Raw genomic sequence first — 20,838 nt, 5'->3', positions numbered from 1 at the left:
ATCTCTTCATCACTATCTGTATTTGACCTGTCTCAGTTTTTAATGGAACTATCCTTTCCCTAGTCTTAGTACGATATAACTGAAAAAACCCTTTAGGATTTGTCTTTGCTTGCCCAGCTATGCGAACTTCATAGTTTCTTTTTGCTTTCCTTAACTCTTTTTTAATATTTCTAACCAGTTGTACGAATTCCTGTTCTAAAGTGACCTCCCCATTTTTAATCCTTTTGAACCAAGCTCTCTTTTTATCTATAAGGTTCTTCAAATTCTTTGTTATCCACTTTGTGTCATTAGTATTCGATCTATTCAATTTGTATGGTATACTACGTTCCTGTGCTTTGTTTAGAATATTCTTAAATAAGTTATATATTGAATCCACATCAAAATCCTCATTTAAGTCATCTATCGCTGGGTTCATGTCTCCCTCCAAGACCGGCCTCCACCCCATACCCAAGACTTTCCAATCAATTTGACCCAAAAAATTTCATAGGCTATTAAAATCAGCTTTTCGAAAATCTGGCACTTTAACAGAATTTTCTCCTACTGGTCTCTTCCATTCTATGCTAAATCTGATTTCTTTGTGATCAATGTTCCCTAGCTCACTCCCCATTTCGATGTCATTAATTTGTGTTTCCCTGTTAGTTAACACTAAATCTAAAATATTATTTTCCCGTGTTGGTTCCTTAATGTGTTGCGTAAGAAAGCAATCGTCAATTAATTCTAGAAAATCTTCTGCTTCACTATTCCCTGTTTTGTTCAACCAGTTTATTCCGCTAAAATCAATGTCACCCATGACATAAATACTGTTAGATCTAGATGCTCTAGATATTTTATCCCATAGGTGCTTTGCTTCCATTCTGTCTAAATTTGGTGGCCTATATATAACTCCTATTATAATATTATTTGCTTTTTCGTTTAATTCTATCCAAATAGTTTCTGTGTGGCTCAGTTTTGATTCCCTCTTTGAGACTACATTTCAAATTGTCCCTAACATATATGGCTACTCCCCCTCCTCGTCTAATATATCTATCTGTGTGAACATAAGAACAAAGGTAACTGCAGAAGGCCTATTGGCCCATACGAGGCCGCTCTTATTCTATAACCACCCAATCCCACTCATATACTTGTCCAACCCGCGCTTGAAACAATTGAGGGACACCGCCTCCACCACGTTACGTAATTGGTTCCAGAAATCAACAACCCTGTTACCGAACCAGTATTTACCCAAGTGTATCCTAAATCTACACTTATCCAATTTATACCCATTGTTTCGTGTTCTGTCTTGAGTTGATACTTTTAATACCCTATTAATATCCCCTTTGTTATGTGTGTTCATCCACTTGTAAATTTCTATCATGTCACCCCTAACTCTTCGTCTTTCCAGTGAATGCAATTTAAGCTTTATTAATCTTTCTTCATATGAAAGACTTCTAATTTGGGGAATTAACTTTGTCATCCTACGCTGGACACGTTCAAGTGAATTTATATCCATTCTATAGTACGGCGACCAAAACTGAACTGCATAATCTAAATGGGGCCTAACCAGAGCAAGATATAGCTGAAGAACCACACCAGGTGTCTTGTTACTAACGCTTTGATTAATAAATCCCAGTGTCCTATTCGCCTTATTACGAACATTCATGCATGGATCCTTTTGTTTTAAATTCTTACTAATCATAACTCCCAGATCCCTTTCGCAATCCGACTTCGCAATCTCAACACACATCTAGCTCGTGTCGCGTAACTCTATCATCATTACCCAGCCTCAAAACTCTACATTTATCAGCATTAAACTGCATCTGCCAATCTTTTTACCATTTCAAAACCCTATTTGGATGAACTTGAAGTGATAGTGAGTTTTCTTCCGTGTTAATTTCCATACCAATTTTTGTATCGTCGGCAAATTTGCAAATGTTGCTACTCAAACTTGAATCTAATTCATTTATATATATTATAAACAACAGAGGTCCCAATACCGAGCCTTGTGGCACCCCACTTACAACATTTTCCCACTCTGACTTAACACTATTTATGCTAACTCTGTTTCCTTTGGTATATCCATGCCCTAATTCAACTTAGTATAGCAAATCCAACTTAATATAGCAATAAAATGGTAGCAAATTTGTTAAACATGAACGTCCATATGTTAAACTATGTTGTGAATCATTTATTAATTTATATTTAGATATATTTAATGCGATTAGATGGTTATATATTGAAGCTGTCTCGTATGGGTCAATAGGTCTTCTGCAGTTATCTTCATTCCTATGTTCTAACATCCATTTGAATACAGTAGTCATGTCACCCTGTGCTTTTCTCAGCTGTGGGATTTCCTAACGTTCTCGGGTTGGGGGGAAGAGGCGGAGGGAGGTGACGGGTAGAGTTTTTATACTCACCGACGATAGCGATTACTGACCACTTACATCTTCATCGAGGGAGTGAGCGGACCTCGTCACCAGTGCTGTTGTATTACTGGACTGTAGTAGTAGTACATGAATTCAGTTTTTTTCAGTTCATTCTAAATTCAGTTCAGCTACAGTAAAGGTTATTAGACACAAGGTTTTACAAACAAGTAAAGGTTATTACTGTGTAAAGGTTATTCCACAGTAACAAGGTTATCGCGAATAACTAAACTCAATTGCGGGCTCACCATAGCTCGTGCTACATGGACATTTCGTTCTGAGTAGCTAAATCCAAAACAACAAGCGTTACCGTAGTCGTCTAATTTTCTCTGGAACCGACGGGATGTATCTGTTCCCTGAACACATCATTCCTGCTGATAGCGGAATGAAAATTCAAACAACTGTGTTCTGGACAATGGTCTCTAAAATAGTCATATTAGCAGTCTTCGCGTTTCGTATGGCACTAAATTCGGGGCCACTTATATCGCTGACAAAGGTTTTTGGTAATAAGAATTCAAACAATAAACATATGTTTGGCAGCAATCCCAATAACTCGACCGCCCCGGTGATCGTGGCAAGCTCTCGTAACTCGTTCTTCTCGAAAAGCACTTTGATACGTTTCGCCAAGATGAATGTTATCAGTTTTTTGGGTGAAAAATTGAGTTCGTACATTATAGTTTTCATGCACGAACTCACATTTGGTGAGGCTCAGGTCTCTGGCGACTTGTGGCCAGTACTTGATCCCTGTATAAGACTGGTCTCCACCTGGCTGGTGTCCCGTTTGTTGCGTTAGCAATGTTCTCTTGTTGAACCTTTGCTTAATAACTAATTATGTATATAATAATGTTTTTAAGTAATTGTATTGTGAGTAATAAAATATATCTAAATTACAATAATGTTTTATTGGCCTGAATATCAATTATTTGTTATTATTATCAATTATTTTATTATTATCAATTACTGGCCTGGGAAAATTGTATTTCATAATAATTTACCTTGAAAACAGTTGTAAATACAAATATTATAAGAGTATTGATGCATCACAATAAAGTAGACCTATACAAATGGGTCAAGAATAAGGCATGAACACACAGCCCCGCGCCTGTGCCAGGTAATATATGCCACTACGTAGCATTTATCTACGTATGGTGAGCCCGTAGAGCCACTACGGGCTCACCATAGCCCGTGCTACTTGGAACTGTTTGTTCCTGGTAGCTGAATCTTAAACAACAACATAAGGGGAAAGGGAAAGTAAAGCGAAAAAAGGTGATGAAGCGGTGACATACAAAGATTAATCAGGTGTAGTGGGTACAGCAGGTCGAGCAGTATCTTCTATGTTGGCATCTTCATGTTCCGGTCTTGTTCTTACTCTCATAGTGGGTAGAGTGAATAGTTCCGTAATTTGGGTATTTATAGTAATTTGTTCTATTTTTTATGTGGATTGCTACAAGAATTTGTAGTCTTCTTACATCTTGATTTTTTTCTATAATACACGTGTTTTTATTCAACATTTATCTTGTTAGGGTGATGTCTTGCCTCATGTGATTTTTTGGGGCACCTGAGTGAAGATGACAGGTCAAACGGCTTGTCACCTTAGTCGACGTACCTATGTACTTAGATTGAAGGTTACATTCTTCATGGGGGCAAGTGTACATGTATACCACGTTTGACTGCTGTAAAGGGTTCTCCGTCGGCTTCGGGCTGTTTTTAATGGAAGTAATGTTTTTAAAAACAGTTAATAATGTTTTTAAAGTTTGGTAGTTTTTCCGAACGCGACTACATCGTCGGAGTATGGAGTAGCGATGTCATCGTCATCTGTGAGTCTGCTCCCTCACCCCCATAGATTCGGACGTAATGTGGACAATGCCATCTGGTGGCTCTGGTGAGTTGGCGACTAGAAATTAGCGCCATCTGTTGTGATATGAACTGAATGTCAATGCAAGAATCAGTAAGTGGTATTTCCTAGTTCCACCATTACCGGCCAGTTTACTGATGACGTGTCTGTATCCACAGAGGCGACTGCAGTGGTATGGAGACAAGCAGTCTACCCAAGTAGACTAACATCTCTTAATTCTGCTTGACGATTAAGTGAGCCACCGCCGAAGGGGAACTGTGTGGTATCTATTTTCTACCTGTGGAGTGGCAGTTAAAGAATTTGGCGTATCCCGGGACTGGCTAGAGGAAAAGACGACCGACAGTGAGGTGCTATTGAGGACCGCTCCTGCCAGGGGTTAGTTCTCTGCCAGCACTTGACTGGAGAGTGGTTGTGGGTATTCACAAAAGGAGCCTAGTGATACTGTAGATAGGCTGGACCATGGCAAGGGTAGACTCATTGGTGTTTCCCAGTACTGGTTGAGGACGGTACTGTGTGTTGAGGAAACACGGCCTTTATAAACACAAGTTTATAAAGGCTGCATCGAGGAGTGCTTAGTGTCCTATGTGAGAGTGACACATTTAAATATTCACGTGTAGTAATGATCTCATTTTAAATTTTATATTTACGGTGATGGGAAAGAGGTAATAGGTTAAGTGAATATATTGATAAAGGATGAAGTGTTGTGTTCATTTCAACAACCTTCCCCCCTTTTTATTACTTGCATTACCTAGCCTACTCCTTGAAAGCCACTACCGACTTGGGTTCGGATACTATCACTAGAAGGTGAAGGTGACGACGACGTTTCGGTCCATCCTGCACCATTCTCAAGTCGATTTCTCACAATCGACTTGAGAATGGTCCAGGACGGACCGAAACGTCGTCATTTTGGTTCCTCCATCAAAGAAAATAGTTGCGACCCATAGTGGCCGTACCAGTAGTCTTTGTTTTGCAGACGAGGAGTCACAATAACGTGGCTGAAATATGTTGACCAAACCAAACTCTAGAAAGTGAAGGGTCGACGACATTTCGGTCCGTCCTGGACCATTCTGAAGTCGATTGTGTGTCAAGTCGAAACGGAGTACTTCTTTGTTTTATAGAACATGCTTAGGTCTAACGTTTTGGTTAGAAGTTATTCTTTTTACCTCTTTACGGATTTTTGCTTTCATTATTTGTTCTTTTTTTTATGTTCACATGAAGGATTTATAATATAATTTTATTGGAGGTGTTGTGGTTTGTTATTGGTTCAGGATTGTACTATTTATCCAGGTGTCGTCTTATTGTAGTGTTAATTTCAGTGTTGCTATATCCGTTGTTCACCAACACCTGGGTTATTCTTTCAAACTCCCTAATCACGTTGCTCCATTCAGAGCAGTGGGTAAGCGCTCGGATATAAGAACAGCGTTGAGAACACTCGCTTTGTATCTTTGGGGGGCAGTCACTCCTACCGTTTAGGTATAATCCCATGTTTGTAGGCTTGGTATACACACTGATGCTTAGAGAGGTGCAAAAAGCTCCTGTTTCTGTTATTAGTACGTCCAGGAATGGCAGACTTATTTTCACTATTTTCATGTGTAAAACGGAATACTGACTCTCTCTAGATGGCTTTTTAGGTCACTTAGGTCATCTGTTTCTTTTACTATGCAATGCAAACCAGTTTAATTTTTACACTTTACTATAGTCTGACGCCTGGGGACGCGTCAGACGTATTGTAACGAGTAGTCCTTATACTCGCTCCATTATCATTATCTTAATGGCGTAACTAATTAGCACTAACTACAAAAGCTTTAATTCTATTCCTAATTACAGGTAATAGTTCTCACATGCTTCTATCCTAGTAGAGTAAGGTGAGGGGTAGTCTCCAAATATACACATTAACTAGCAGGCAAGAGAGTTGCTTGCTAGTTACCACAGGCAAGGAGTTGCCACATCACAAAGGGCAGTTTGGTCACAATGCGACCCAAATGTCTTAAGGGCAGAGCTACTCCACTTGACGGTCCTGCTATCGGGAGAAGCAATACTTTAAAGGACGTTACTGGCCTCGAACCCGCTGACATTAGTCAGGAAGGTGAAGATATCGTGCTCTTCTTTTCATGTGAAGAGGAGCTAGAAAAAACTCCTCACTAACGATGCCATTCTTCGTAAAGAGCACCATCTACATCCTCACTTCCCACGTCAGTTCCAGTTTTTACCAGCAGGACTAGCCGGTGGATCGCTGAGCGACCTCAACATCATATCACGGACAATATCGAGGACGAAAATCCAAACCTGTCGGTATTCAACCTAGAGTTCTGCAACACCGACAAAACATCAATGAAGATTACGTTCACCACCATAGCTGCGGCCACCCAGGCTGCCACACAAGGATTCTACTGCTTCGGCCTTAAAACACCACCCCACCAAATAAAAAAGGAACGATACCGTGAGATCCAGCAGTGCTTTAAGTGCTTCGAGCTCTCCCACCCGAACAACAAGTGTCAGCACCCTGTCCAGCCTGTGCACACTGGACCATCACTACTCCGTATGCAAGGCAACAGTCCATCGCTGCTTGCTCTGTGATGGCAATCACCCCGGAATTTCCTAACGCTGCCCTCGCAGACAGGAAAGCATCAAGGCCCAGGTTGAAGCCAAGAGAAACAACCTCCTCGACCAGAGCCCCAAGCGTTCAACCCACCACCTTAGCTCTCACTAATCGACCAGAAGACTTGCCAGTCTTACCAACATGTGACTCCTCCCAGCAGGCGACACAGCCTTCTCATTGGGGACCCAAGGTCCCACAGGCTCTTTCACAGCCCCCTGCATCACGTGCATGCATTATCCCTGGTCGTATTAGACTAGCGGAAAGGCTTGCAGGACCAGACAACCAGCGCTTTGTCAGTGAACTAAACGCATTATACATAGACAATGGCCTTGCCCCCATCATAGCCACTGGCGTAACTCTCACTGTCTCCTCTACCACTCCGGATATTACCAGTCTCCTCTACCATTACCACCAGTACGACCATGCGGTGAACTTCAACACCGACTCCAGAACCGCCCATCACCCGGGCGACACAGAGGTAATTCCTTCTTTAGCTCCCAACACTCTTACCATCACTATCTCAGCAGTCGCGCTAGCCGACGTGCTGTCTACAAACGATAACAGCACCACCAGCGCTCCTGAAATAGCTACAACGTCCAATCAACGGCACCTAAGGCTGCGAGGCAAAAGACAAAAACGCCCACTACGGAAGTTACAGACTCCTCAGAAATCATAGGAAATCATAGTAGGAGCTCCACCACCGCATCACAAATGCGATACATACACGGTTCAAGACTTCCTCATGGAGGCCACGTCACCAAACTCTAACGACAGCACTGCTCAGACAAAGTCGCAGGCAAAGAAAAATCCCAGAGGTCTATACTAACCCCACCAGCTCCATAACTGGTATAGCTCTCCAAGCTGAAAACCATCATGAAGACCCCCATCCATCGCAAGAGCTCTAGTATCAGCCTCTGATACAGCTAATGGCTCCAAAGAGCCTCCACTTACGGGCTCACCATAGCCCTTGCTACTGGAACTTATTGTCAAGAGTAGCTGAATCTAAAACAACAAACACAACCAAATATAAGGAAGCGATATGAGAATAGACGACGGGGAGTCATCTCCCGTCACGTAGGGTGCAGTCGCTCAATGGCTCAAAAGGGCCACCACTTACGGGCTATTCATGTCCGTGCCTTCTTTTAGGTCTTCATCAATCTATCGAATAGACGACAGTTCAATTTCCACAAGGACTGTGGAAAGAATATTGCTTCTCCCAAAAGCCTACCCCTGTCACGGGGGGGGGGGGGGGTAGCTCTAATCTTTAGACGATTGGGTAGCATTGTGTCCACACCCTCAACAGGTAACAGTGAATGTCGATGATGAGACGAAGTTGTTGTTGTTGTTGTTTTAGATTCAGCTACTGGGAACAAGAGTTCCGAGTAGCACGGGCTATGGTGAGCCCATAGTGTACGTACCTGGCACAGGAGCGGGGCTGTGTGATGAGACGAAGTTGTTGTTGTTTTAGATTCAGCTACTCAGAACAGGAAGTTCCAGTAGCACGGGCTATGGTGAGCCCGAAGAGATCTGGAAGATGAATACTAGAGATCTGGCGATGGATGGGAGTCTTCATGGTGGTTTTCTGCCCAGAAGGACTGGTTGCACCATCTGTTGGACGTAAGAGCAACACAAAGATCAACATCTCCGAAAGTTCTTCACCGATTTACACAACGTTGCATTCGCATCTTTTTATATGCCTACTATATAGATGCCACCCCTGTGGCAGGTAAAAACATGTTTTTTTTTGTTTTTTTTAGAAAAAACAGCGCCATCTGTTGCACGTATGAGCAACATGCACACTATACTAAATATGTCACAAATTCCATTTCAATGTTTCCGATTGCATTGATAAATTTTATTTTCATAGGTTTCAATATTTCTATTTTTTATTGAAATATTTTGTGTGACATTGTGTTGGAATTGAGCTGTTGTTTACCATACCGTTCATTTCGTAAGTATATGTATAGATGCCATACCTGTGACAGGTAAAACTGTTTTTCTTAAAAAAGTGCCATCTGTTGCATGTAAGAGCAACACACATGCTGTATTAAATATATTACAATTCAATTTCAATGTTTCTTATTGCATTATTAAATTGAATTTTCATAGATTTTTACTTATTTAAATTTTGATTTAATTGTTTTGTGTTGGAATTGAGTTGTGTTGTTTACCATACCGTTCATTTCGTAAGAATAGTTTATTTTTTTCTTATTTTCATTTCAATTTTTAACTATTTTTCTTATATTTCAGTGATGGGAACATCAAATCACTTGATGTTCCAAATTTTCTGATGGAAACATCAGACCATTTGGGAAGGCATAGGACGAGAGAGTGGGGAATGGTGAAGATGACGAGGAGACAAGGGAGGTGGAAATGGTGGGGAAGGATGAGGGAACGGGGTAGTTTGCGATGGTGGGATGGGGAAATTGAGAACGGCGGAGAGGACAAAGGGACAGGGGAGTGGGGCATAGTGGGAAGGAAGAGGGGATGGTGGAGTGGGGAGGACGAGGAATAGTTGAGTGGGGAATAGTTGGGAGGCAGGTGAGGGGGGTGAATGGTGAGGAGGATTGGGGGACAAGGTTGCTGTGGCTCAGGAACGCACATGCGTTGCTAAGCCACAACAACGCGTTACCGGGTACTGCTAGTCTATATAAATAAAAATGGAGATGATCGTTTGTGCATAATCGCAAATCTCCGAAAGTTCTTCACAGATTGCTTTGAAATTTTCACACAACGTTCTATTCGCATCCGAGCAGGTTTTCTTATACATACTATATAGATGTCACGCCTGTGACGGAAAAAAACATACTTTTTATGAAAAACTGTTTTTTTTCATGTGGTTTTTCACGTGAGAGAAATCTTCGAAACCTCTTTACCGATTGCTTTGAAATTTTGACACAACGTTGCATTCGAATAGGCGCGTCTTTTTATATAACTACTATATATCTGCCACCCCTGTGACAGGTAAAAACATGCATTTTTGAAAAACAGCGCCATCTGATGCACATAAGACATGCTATACTAAATATGTTGCGATTCCATTTCAATGTTTCCAATTTCATTGATATATTGAATTTTCATAAATTTCAATTTATTTTAATTTTGATTTAATTATTGAGTAGTTTACCATACCGTTCATTTTGTGAGTATAATTTATTTGTTTTTATTTTTGGGACTGGGAGACAGGAGAAGGTTGTTGTGGCTCAGCAATGCACATACGTTGCTGAGCCACAGCAATGCGTGGCCGGGTACAGCTAGTAATATGAATAAGAAAAGGATCGCAAGAAAAAGGAAAATAAAGATAAAAGGAAGTGTAGGCTTAAGTTAGGTCACGTTTGGTAGAAAGTTTGGATCATTTAAGCATATACTGTGAAAGGGAAGACTCAACAGCAACAAAGCCAGGACTCAGGTGCTGGCTTTGTGCTCAGGACTCAACATACTCAACATGTTGGGTATGTTGTGTATCAGAGCTGATGCAAGACGGCGTCTGTGTAGAGTAGAGGCAGGAAAGTTTATTTTGGAGGAGGACCAATCAGTAGAATCATTAGAATCCTTAACATGACAGAATAGAGCATTGTTTGTGTCTGCAGACCTAACACTTCTTTTGTGTTCCTTAAGTCTGTCATTAAGTGTACGGCCAGTTTCACCAAAATATTGGAGAAGACAAGACGAACAGGAAATAGAGTAGACATCAGCAGCATTAGAAGCAGGAGGAGCAGTGTGAATTAGATTGCTATGAAGAGTGTTAAGACAAGCACTTATGTTAAGAGGACGAAAGATATTTGTAAAAGTTTTGAGTTCAGATATGACGGGAAGGTATATGACAGTGCTAAGAGTGTTGAAAGCAGGTTTAGGATGAAAGAAATTACGTTTAGCTTGAGAACTGGCACAGTTGGTAAAATGTAAAGAGTAACGATGGCGATGTAACGTACGTTTATGTTACGTTGTTGGGTTGATTAGATACAGTGTTTAGTGAGTTTCATATTTATTTAGTAGTTCTGGATACAGCAGTATAGTAGACGTTGAGACGAAGCCTGGAGCAGAGCAGAGAACTGAGTGAGGCCAGAGTCGTGGAGCTCTATGCGGGAGAGCGTGGTGGCTCGATTGGGAATTGCGAGTGTCTGAACTCGGGGAGCGAGAGCGTTGTAAGTGGATGGGGTCGTAGTCTGCTGTCTGCTCTGTGTCGAAGCTGTAGCGTCTTGGATCGATTAGAACTGCCCACGCCAAGTACTATATTCATGATAGATTGGAGATTGTACTGTTCGATATTCATCAAATCGTTGCTTATCTGGTGATTACACCTCAGCTTCCTCCAACAAGGTGAGAAGAGTATTACCTGTAATTGGGGAAAGGATTGTAGCTTCTGTAATTAGTTATGCTATTAAGATAATGAGATAATGGAGCAAGTATAAGATTAACTCGTTACAAATGATTTATATATTTATCTAAAATAAAGGAAATTTCAGAATCAAGAAACTGTGCGTAGAGCGCGGAGGAAGAGAGAGGAGGACACTTTGGAAAGAAGTGAATGTACATGCCACTATACATGGGTTTGCGGTAGGCAGAGAACGAGAACCCTGTCACAGAGCTGTGAACGTGAACGTCAAGAAGAGGGAGGGAATTAGATCCTCATTCAACTTTGAAACGGATGGAAGGTGCCAGATTGTTGAGAGGAGAGGAATGGCTAGAAAATAATGAAAATGAATACGGCTGCTCCGTGCTCCCCGATATAATGAAAATCCGGGAGCAAGGAGCAGCCTTGGGCCTCATTCTCAATGCATCCAAATGTGAAATAGTCTCCCACAACCCAGACATCACTTGCCAAATAAAAAATGTTTTTCATTTTCAGCCCTAAGCTATTACTATAATATATTGCTAACTTCTATGAGCAAATACCCCAGTTATCTCCACTTAGAAGTTAAGGGGCCAACCAAACTCAATGAATCAGCCACTATGGCTGATCCACGTACTTTGGCAGCACTTAATAGTCACTTATTAAGAAACCTGGAAACGTGAAACACAACAGAGGGAGTGACGACTAAAGCAAACAGTCGTCTCAGACGTACCCCTGACCGTGAACGAGATAACACTACTGGAAAGTGGACTAACGTTTGTCATAGGGCACCACATTAAAATACACTGTCTCTATCCTACAGGTCCCTACACCCCGTCAGAGCAGACAAGAAGCCACCCTACAACGTAGTGGGGCTGAAAGCGGTGATGCTCCAGATGAGAGAGGACCTCGAGAGAGACACCAGTACCAGAGACATCTGCACCCTATCGCAGGGAGAGAGAAGCCTTAGGCGTGCTAAAGTCATGCACGGACATCATAATCAAGCCAGCAGACAAAGGAGGAGAAGTCGTCGTGTGGAAAAAAGACAAATTATGCAGCGAAGTCGAGAGACACCTTGCAGATTAAATCTCTTACCACCCCATATGTAATAAATACAATTAAATACAGTCCATTGAATTAATAACAAATAAATTACCGGTAAATTTCTTCACAACTTCTGCTTTCATATACAATACATGATCAAACCAACACAGAAAAACAAAAACAATAAATTAGACTCGGTTCTAGTCAACAGGAACACACTAATAAATTATATAGGAATATGGAGCAAGTTAGAAAACAGTGATCATTTTATAGCGAACAGTTATATCAAACTAAGATAAGGGAAAAATTGGTCCATTAAAAACTTTAACAAGTGTGACGGTAACGCGTTGGTGTTCGGCTGTTCAAAGCTAGGGGTATGGCCTCGTCACATAGAATAAAAAAAAATAGAAAATCTGGAACTTCGTCTGTGGTAAGGTAAGGAGAAGACACACAAAACACAAGTAAATTTTAACAATGGAATTTTAATTACGTTAGATAAACAAAACATGAATAAAATGGACATACAAATTCGTATAATAAAATCAATCAATCAAAATAATAAGAAATATTAAATGACAAAATGAAAAGTTACGTTAAGACAAGTGAGCAATAACAAGCTGTGCAATATACAATAAAATGAGAGGTGCAGGAATATTGGCTTTAAGCTATCACCTCTCTTAGTACACATAAGCCAAAGCTCAGTCTACCAGGAAGAAGTGTTAACCGTATGAAAGCACTGAATATTCTGAAGACTGAGGTCGTGGCGGCCCCAGACATCAAGTAGTATGGTGGGTGAGTGCAGTAGCAGCTAGACCGGCGGCCATTCAGCGAGGAGCCGGCAACAAGACAGGTAGTTTGGCGGTTTCAGGTGAAGCAGGTGTTCTTGGCTGCATACATTTTGCTCTCTGGCAAACCTTGGAGATGATGTTGTCGTTGTTGGACATTTCTTCCATAGTAGTTTTATATAGATGTATCGACGTATTTTTGGAGGGAAGAGCAGGCTCAATCTCTTGAAGGAGATTACCGTCACACAAGTAAGATAACTGATAATGACAGAGATGAGTAGTAAATGAAATAAATATTTTGTCTGTATTTACTTAAGTAGAACATAATATTAGGCCTTCAGCTGTGCATGTCTATATTGGTTGACTAGTTTAGTAGTTTCTAGGGAGGATGTTATTTAACAAATTGAAAAAAAATCCTAACAAATCCCTAGGGCCAGACAAAGTGCTTCCGTAGGTGTTTAAGGAATAAAAACATACAGGCCTACAGTATTGGGGGTGCTATATGAGGGAGCCGACCTGTGGGATTTATATTTATATAATTCGATAGAAATTTGTATGATGTTTAGCGGACTGTATTTCTCACAAATCGACTCTTACACATTAGGGGGGTTTATATTAAATTGATATATATATGCAGCCAATCAAACTACTGTATTAAACTACATTATTATTACTGAACTTATGAGGCCTTATCTTATTGTACAGCAGGCTTAGTCCACCAGTTATGAAAACGAATGATGACACCAAATAATCCTCGTGGGAGGCTGGCATCCATCACCCCTGTACTGGTATACCAAGCAACTGTACTGCTTCCTCTTCTATAATTCCTGTCAAAGGGCACTAGCTGTAAAGCCAGAATACTAATATATGACAGCTATATCAGATGAAACATTTGGTATATTATTACCCCTGTTACCTAGCAGTACATAGGTACCTGGGAGTTAGACAGCCGTTACCGGCTGCTTCCTGGGGTGTACTCACCTAATTGTGCTTGCGAGGGTTTAGCTCTGGCTCTTTGGTCCCTCCTCTCAACCGTTAATCAACAGGTGTACAGGTTCCTGAGCCTACTGGGCTCTATCATATCTACACTTGAAACTGTGTATGGAGTCAGCCTCCACCACATCACTTCCAAATGCGTTCCATTTGTCAACCACTCTGGCACTAAAAAAGTTCTTTCTAATATCTCTGTGGCTCATTTGGGTACTCGGTTTGTGTCCACCTGTGTCCCCTGGGGGGCGTACCCCTTGTGTTAAATAGCCTGTCTTTATCTACCCTATGAATTCCCTTGAGAATCTTGAATGTGGTTATCATGTCTCCCCCTAACTCTTCTGTATTCCAGCGAAGTGAGGTTTAATTCCCGTAGTCTCTCCTCGTAGCTCATACCTCTCACCTCGGGTACTAGTCTGGTGGCAAACCTTTGAACCTTTTCCAGTTTGGTTTTATCCTTGACTAGATATGGACTCCATGCTGGGGTTGCATACTTCAGGATTGGCCTGACATATCTGGTGTACAAAGTTCTGAATGATTCCTTACACAAGTTTCTGAATGCCGTTCTTATGTTGGCCAGCCTGGCAAATGCCGCTGATGTTATCCTCTTGATATGGGCTGCAGGGGACAGGTCTGGCGTGATGTCAACCCCCAAGCCTTTTTCTCTTTCTGACTCTTGAAGAATTTCGTCTCCCAGATGATACCTAGTATCTGGCCTCCTGCTCCCTATTCATTACATTGCATTAGCTTGGGTTAAACTCTAACAGCCATTTGTTCGACCATTCCTTCAGCTTGTCTAGGTCTTCTTGAAGCCTAAAGCAGTCCTCCTCTGTCTTAATCCTTCTCATAATTTTGGCATCGTCAGCAAACATTGAGAGAAATGAATCTATACCGGGAAATCATTTACATATGTAAGAAACAGGATTGGACCGAGTACAGAGCCCTGTGGGACTCCACTGGTGACTTCATGCCAATCTGAGGTCTCACCCCTCACCGTAACTCTCTGCTTCCTATTGCTTATGTGCTCCCTTATCCACTGGAGCACCTTACCAGCTACACCTGTCTGTCTCTCCAGCTTATGTACCATGTGGTACTGTGTCAAAGGCTTTCCGACAATCCAAGAAAATGAAGTCCACAATTTTTCTTTCTCGGCCTTCTTTTTCTTGCTTAAACTTTGTCAATAATCTGTGTTACTAGGTTTCTTTCTCATGACTTCCATGCCCTTTTATTCAGTCCTTTTGCTTCCATACAAGCCCTATGGCTCGTATGGAAGCCATATCCAATTCCATGGATTCTTCTTTTGCGTCTCGGATTTTTCCATTTGTGCCGGGATGAACCTATTTACTGCCTCCTAACACTTTTGGATGACATAGTCCATCATATCTTGTACAGACTTAGCTCTGAGGTCTGTGTCCCAAGGTATTTCCCTTAGGAAACTTCTCATCTCCTCATAGTTCCCCTTTCGGTATGCCAACCTTTTGTTTCCTAGTTCTTTTTTTGGGGAGATAATTCCTAGCTCTACCATGTACTCGAAGTTCAATACACTGTGGTCACTCATTCCCAAGGGGGCTTCCATCTTAACTTTCCTTATATCCCACTCATTTAGGGTAAATATCAGATCGAACATGGCTGGTTCATCTTCTCCTCTCATTCTTGTTGGTTCCTTGATGTGCTGGCTTAGAAAGTGTCTTGTTGCCATGTCCAGCAGCTTAGCTCTCTATGTTTCTGGTCCTCCATGCGGGTCTCTGTTCTCCCAATCTATATTCCCATGGTTGAAGTCTCACATAATTAGTAGTCCAGATCCATTCCTGCTGGCAACAGAAGCTGCTCTCTCTATTATGTTAATGGTAGCCATGTTGTTTCTATCATATTCCTGTCTGGGTCTTCTGTCATTTGGTGGATTATATATGACTACGACTATAATTTTTTTTCCTCCAGTTGTTATGGTACCTGTTATGTAGTTACTGAAACCTTCACAGCCCTGAATAACCATCTCCTCAAAATTCCAGCAATTTCCTTACCAGCAGAGCTACACCACCACCACGGTGGTGTAGTTACACCATAGTGGTGTAGTTACAACATGGTGGTGTAGTTATACCACGTTGGCTCCATAACTGGTACAGCCCGCCAGCCCACCACGACTGAAGACTCCCATCCATCGCCAGATCTCTAGTACCAGCTATTGATTCAGATAATGGTTCCAAAGAGCGTCCACTTACGGGCTCACCATAGCTTGTTCTTTTCTAAAATTACATCACAATCGACTTGTTAATGGTCCAGGACGGACTGAACCGTCGTCGTCCCATTTTTAGTGTGTGGCTTGGTCAACACAACCCGATGTTTAACTCGGTAAAATTGTCTTTGAGAATGTAAGGTATACCTTAACGTGTCCCCAGGCGACAGACTATAGTAAAGTGTAAAAATGAAAACCTGTTTAATTTGCATTGCACAGTAAAAGACCCAGATGAACTAATTGATCTTAAAAGCTATCTAGAATCAGTACTTCGTTTTACCCATGAAAAAAAGTGAAAATAACATTCTGCCATTCCTGGATGTACTAATAACAAAAACAGGAGCTTTAAGCACCAGTGTGTATACCAAGCCTATAAACATAGGATTATGCCTAAACAGTAGGAGTGCCCCCGAAGATACAAACCAGTGTCTCAACGCTTATATCCGTCGAGCGCTTACTGACTGTTCTGAATGGAGCAACGTGAGTAGGGAGTTTGAAAGGATAACCCAGGTGTTGGTGAACAATGGATATAGCAACACTGAAATAAAAACTACAATAAGACGACACCTGGATCAATGGTACAGTCCTCAACCAATAACAGAAACCACAACACCTCCAATAAATTTATAATATAAATACTTCATGCACGTTGATAACATAAAAAGAAGATCGAATAATGAAAGCAAAAATCCGTAATGAAGTAAAAAGCATAACCTAACCAAAACGTTAGACCCAAGCATGTTCTATAAAACAAAGAAGTACTCCGTTTCGACTTAACACACAATCGACTTGAGAATGGTCCAGGACGGACCGAAACGTCGTTGTCCCTTCACTTTCTAGTGTGTGGTTTGTTGACCAGAAGTGTGGTTTGGTGGTTGGTGTGGTGTATGGAAACAAACCACACACTTTCTAGTGTGTGGTTTGTTTCGGTCCAGGACGGATCGAAACGTCGTCGTCCCTTCACCGTCTAGTGTGTGGTCTGGTCAACATACTTTAGCCACGTTATTGTGACTCATCGCCTGCATAGTATGGTTTGGTCAACATATTTCAGCAACGTTATTGTGACTCCTCGTCTTCAAAACAGAGAAGACTACCAACCATTAAAAACATTAAATGTTGTAAACTTGACGAAGCACATTATTAAAATGTGCTTCGTCACCTATTTTCGCTTTACTTTTCCTCCTCTCATGCCTTATGTTGTTGTTTAAGATTCAACTACCAGGAACAAACAGTTGCAAGTAGCACGGGCTATGGTGAGCCCGTAGTGGACTTACCTGGCACAGGCGCGAGGCTGTGCCAGGTAAAATCTAACACCTCCTCTACTTTCTTATTTACGGGCTATTCATGTCCGTGCCACCTTTTGGGTGGCTTAATCTTCATCATCATACTTTCTTATCACTTGAGAATAAACCATGTTGATTCGAAACTTTGTGGAAATTCTATAATAAATGCACACTTATTTCTTTTTCTTCACCTCGAACGAACCTTTGGAGAACTCCTGTTCCAATTAAATCAAGATGCTAGAGCTCTAGTCAGAGGGATAGAAACCCCAAACAAGAAAATAAGCAATACAGAATATGCAGTCAATTTCAATGAAACATGTATAAATGAAAAGCAGCTGCCAGTATTCACTAGCATATGTATCGGTTGGGTATAACATTAGGTTTTATATAATACTTGCATTACACTACACTCCACACAGAATTAAATGCATCAATATTCTTATAATACTTGTATTTTCAACTGTTTGCATGGTGATATCTCAGGCCAATATTCTCAGGTGATATTCAGGCCAATAAAACATTATTGTAATGTAGATATTATATTTTATTATTCACAATACAAATACTTAAAAACATTATTATATATATAATTAGTTATTAAGCAAAGGTTCTACAAGAGAACATTGCGTTAACGCAACAAGCGGGACACCAGCCAGGTGGAGACCAGTCTTATACAGGGATCAAGTACTGGCCACAAGTCGCCAGAGACCTGAGCCTCACCAAATGCGAGTTCGTACATGAAAACTATAATGTACGAACTCAATTTTTCACCCAAAAAACTTATAACATTCATCTTGGCGAAACGTATCAAAGTGCTTTTTGAGAAGAACGAGTTACGAGAGCTTGCCACGATCATCGGCGCGGTCGAGTCATTGGGATTGCTGCCAAACATATGTTTATTGTTTGAATTCTTATTACCAAAAACCTTTGTCAGCGATATAAGTGGCCCCGAATTTAGTGCCATACGAAACGCGAAGACTACTAATATGACTATTTTGGAGACCATTGTCCAGTACTCAGTTGTTTGAATTTTCATTCTGTTATCAGTGTCGATGGCAGCAGGAATGATGTGTGCAGGGAACAGATACATCCCGTCGGTTTCAGATTAATTAATTGTTTGGGATTAATTAAGTTACTCAAAACGAAATGCCCATGAAGACCACAATCGACTTGAGAATGGTCCAGGACGAACCGAAACGTCGTCGTCGTCCTTCACCTTCTAGTGTGTGGTCTGGTCAAAGTTCATCAGCCGCGTTATTGTGATTCATCGCCTGCAAATGTCCACGAAGCACAGGCTATGGTGAACCCGTAATTAAAGTTGGTTATTCGCGATAACCACTATAACGTAGTTACTTTTACGGTAACGTAAAACTGAATTTATGTACTACTACTACAGTCCAGTTATACAACAGCACTGGTGATGTGGTCCGCTCACTCCCTCGATGAAAATGTAAATGGTCAGTAGTTGTCGTCGCTGAATATAAAAACTCTACCCGTCACCTCCCTCCGCCTCTTCCCCCAACCCGAGAACATTAGGAAATCCCACAGCTGAGAAAAGCACAGGGTGACATGACTACTGTATTCAAATGGATGTTCGAACACAGGAATGAAGATAACACACATGAATGATATTATGACAGGAAATGGAAACAAACCCATTATTTGTATTAGTGCAGGGGGTAATGATGTTGGACGAGTTAGGAGTGAGGAACTAATACAGAGATTCAGGACAGCCATTGAATTAGTTAGGAGCAAGGGAGGAATCCCGATCATATGTGGCATTCTTCCAAGAAAAGGAGTAGGAAATGAATGGATATCGAGGGCACTTGGTGTCAATTGCCGGCTGGAAAGATATTGCAAATCAAATGCAATATCTTTCATAGACAACTGGGAACACTTCTATGGAAGAAATGGAATGTATGCTCTTGATGGGGTGCATCTATCGAGGGCTGGGGTTGTTGCTGTTGCGAACTCGTTGGAAGAAGTGGTTAGAGGTGTTTGTTTGGATTTAAACTGTTAGCTGATAGAGGTATGGAAATTGATTTGGAGGAAGGAGATAATAAAAGTACGTGTTTGTGGGAGAAAGGAATTGGCAAAATGATCAGGGAAAGAGAAGGGCCTCAAAATATCAATTCACTAAAGGAATATTACACTAACAGTAGAAGTCAAAGAAATAAAATTAACGAATTAAATGCTCTTGTCTGCACAGAAAAAATAGATATTATTGCACTTTCCGAAACGTGGATGAATGTAGAAAATAGAGAACTATTAGCTGAATATCAAATAAATGGATTTAAACTATTTCACACAGATAGATATATTAGACGAGGTGGGGGAGTAGCCATATATGTTAGGGACAATTTGAAATGTAGTCTCAAAGAGGGAATCAAAACTGAGCCACACAGAAACTATTTGGATAGAATTATACGAAAAAGCAAATAATATTATAATAGCAGTTATATATAGGCCACCAAATTTAGACAGAATGGAAGCAAAGCATCTATGGGATGAAATATCTAGGCCATCTAGATCTAACAGTATTTACGTCATGGGTGACTTTAATTTTAGTGGAATAAACTGGTTGAACAAAACAGGGAATAATGAAGCAGAAGATTTTCTAGAATTAATTGACGATTGCTTTCTTACGCAACACATTAAGGAACCAACACGGGAAAATAATATTTTAGATTTAGTGTTAACTAACAGGGAAACACATATTAATGACATCGAAATAGGGAGTGAGCTAGGTAACAGTGATCACAAAGAAATCAGATTTAGCATAGAATGGAATAGACCTGTAGGAGAAAATTCTGTTAAAGTGCCAGATTTTCGAAAGGCTGATTTTAATAGCCTTAAAAATTTTTTGGGTCAAATTGATTGGAAAGTCTTGGGTATGGGGTGGGGGCCGGTCTTGGAGCGAGACATGAACCCAGCGATAGGTGACGTAAATGGGGATTTCGATGTGGATTCAATATATAACTTATTTAAGAATATTCCAAACAAAGCACAGGAACGTAGTATACCATACAAATTGAATAGATCGAATACCAATGACCCAAAGTGGATAACAAAGAATTTGAAGAACCTTATAGGTAAAAAGAGAGCTTGGTACAAAAGGATTAAAAATGGGGAGGTCACTTTAGAACAGGAATTCGTACATCTGGTTAGAAATGTTAAAAAAGAGATAAGGAAAGCAAAAAGAAACTATGAAGTTCGCATAGCAGGGCAAGCGAAGACAAATCCTAAAGGGTTTTTTCAGTTATATCGTACTAAGACTAGGGAAAGGATAGGCCCATTAAAAACTGAGACAGGTCAAATAA

Source organism: Procambarus clarkii, chromosome 73, assembly GCF_040958095.1.
Source record: "Procambarus clarkii isolate CNS0578487 chromosome 73, FALCON_Pclarkii_2.0, whole genome shotgun sequence".
Classification (NCBI taxonomy): Eukaryota; Metazoa; Arthropoda; class Malacostraca; order Decapoda; family Cambaridae; genus Procambarus; species Procambarus clarkii.
This window is presented reverse-complemented; position numbering follows the sequence as displayed.